The following is a 1,928-nucleotide window of genomic DNA, read 5'->3' as shown; positions in this document are numbered from 1 at the left end:
TTATTCTTTTAATCCTTTGAGCAAGTGATTTTGTTTTTTGTCACAGTATTCTTGTTCTCCTGAAGTTGCTTTCATGTCAGCAAGATGTTAAGGCTGTTTGATGGACGATACGTCAGAGAGGAGGTACTTGGCTAACTCATTCCTTATTACTCTTGGAATGTGACAAGCTTGAGTTTCATTCCATAGAGTTTACACAGCTGCACATATGGACACTGCTTAAGACTTTAGAGTTCAATCACTCAGCAAAATCATTCAATCAACAAACATTTACTGGACATCTACTCCATTGGTAGTACAAGATATGTAGAGTTGGTGTTGGAATATAGTACTAATCCACAGAGAAAGAATTTAAGCTCAAAAACTTTTAATATTTATCAAATATTGTAGATAATTCTTCAGGAAGTATTCAGAGGAGATGACTATGTTATGAAAAGGTCTATGTAAAATTGTGCATCTTTTGTGGAGCAAAAGACACAAAATCTAAAGAAACTTGCAGTCAAGTATCAGGAATCCCTTTGCATCCCCCAAATAGAACAAATCCAACAAACAAATACACAAAAGCATTAACAGGCTTTCTTTAGAAATACAGGGTTGATGTATTTGATGTTACAGATGTGCTTTGCATAAAAAGTAGAACAGAGATATGAGAACAGCTGCCCTATAGGAGGTTGACTCATCGGGGCAACATAGGAGCATAGCACCAATCCAAGCCACAGACTCCACCTAAGTCTATGTCAAGAGTTGTCAAGAAGCTCTCTTGCTGCCTGTGGTCTGGGAGACACTTGTTGCCATTGTGTCGTGCAGCCTAAGGATAGTGTTCATTCTCACATGTCATAATACCAGCTGCCTTCTGAAGCATTACTGTGCCAGGAACTGCTCTGGACAACTTAGGTATATTTTCTCATTGAATCCTCACAACCACCTTTGGCGGTAGTTAGTCTTCACTCTGTTTCGAAGATGAAGAAATTAAGACTTAAATAGGTTTAGTAATGTTCCCAGTGTCAAACAACTAATAAGCAGTAAGGTTAGGATTCCACTCTTGGTCTTACTCGAAATTCATGCTCAGGTCTGCAAGCGGAGGAGGTGGAGGAGGCGCGGGGCGGTCGCTTCCCGCCCCCAGCCTGAGCCGGTGCAGAGCCGGGTAGAGCCGAGGTCGGACTCAGAGTGGAGCCAGCTGAGCGGGCGCCGAGTCTCCGCCATGGCCCGAAAGACGGTGTCCTCGCGCTTCCGTCGGGTGGATATCGATGAGTTTGACGAGAACAAATTCGTGGACGAGCAGGAGGAGGAGGAGGAGGAGGTGGTGGCGCCGTGCGAGCCAGGCCCGGACCCTAGAGGGATGGATGGCCTTCTGCGGCAAGGGGACATGCTTCGGGCACTCCACGCAGCCTTGCGGAACTCTCCCATCAACACCAAGAATCAGGCCATGAAGGAACGAGCCCAGGGCGTGGTGCTGAAAGTGCTCACAAACTTTAAGAGCAGTGAAATTGAGCAGGCTGTGCAGTCGCTGGACAGAAATGGCACTGACTTGCTAATGAAGTACATTTATAAAGGGTTTGAGAAGCCCACAGAAAACAGCAGTGCAGTGTTACTCCAGTGGCATGAAAAGGCATTAGCAGTAGGAGGACTAGGCTCCATTATAAGAATTCTTACAGCAAGAAAGACTGTTTAAAAAAATAAAAGGACTCATGTTACCTTGAGAAGAATTTTGGATGCACAGGCTGATGAAGAGGGATCGACAATGGACCATCTTCCTGAGAACTCCCAACTAAACTATTCCAGGACATGCATCTGCTGAAGTGTATTTTATTTTCAAGGTGGAGGGAGAACTTGTCTGTTTCCTAAATCCTTTGCAGGATCTGATAGTCTATGCCTTTGTCCATGAGTAACACAGAACTGACCTCATAACTGTCTGCGGGAGTGGCCGGTCA

At 44.9% G+C, this 1,928-nt stretch overlaps 1 pseudogene; it reads left to right on the top strand.

Moving 5' to 3' along the window:
- Positions 1-1,198: 1,198 nt before the first annotated feature.
- On the top strand, positions 1,199-1,669 carry LOC114216512 (actin-related protein 2/3 complex subunit 5-like protein pseudogene; annotated as a pseudogene).
- The last annotated feature ends 259 nt before the right edge of the window (positions 1,670-1,928 follow it).

This window comes from Eumetopias jubatus, unplaced genomic scaffold (assembly GCF_037043125.1).
Source record: "Eumetopias jubatus isolate StellerSeaLion01/CBP00866 unplaced genomic scaffold, mEumJub1_p1.0 scaffold_3, whole genome shotgun sequence".
Classification (NCBI taxonomy): domain Eukaryota; kingdom Metazoa; phylum Chordata; class Mammalia; order Carnivora; family Otariidae; genus Eumetopias; species Eumetopias jubatus.
This window is presented reverse-complemented; position numbering and strand designations above follow the sequence as displayed.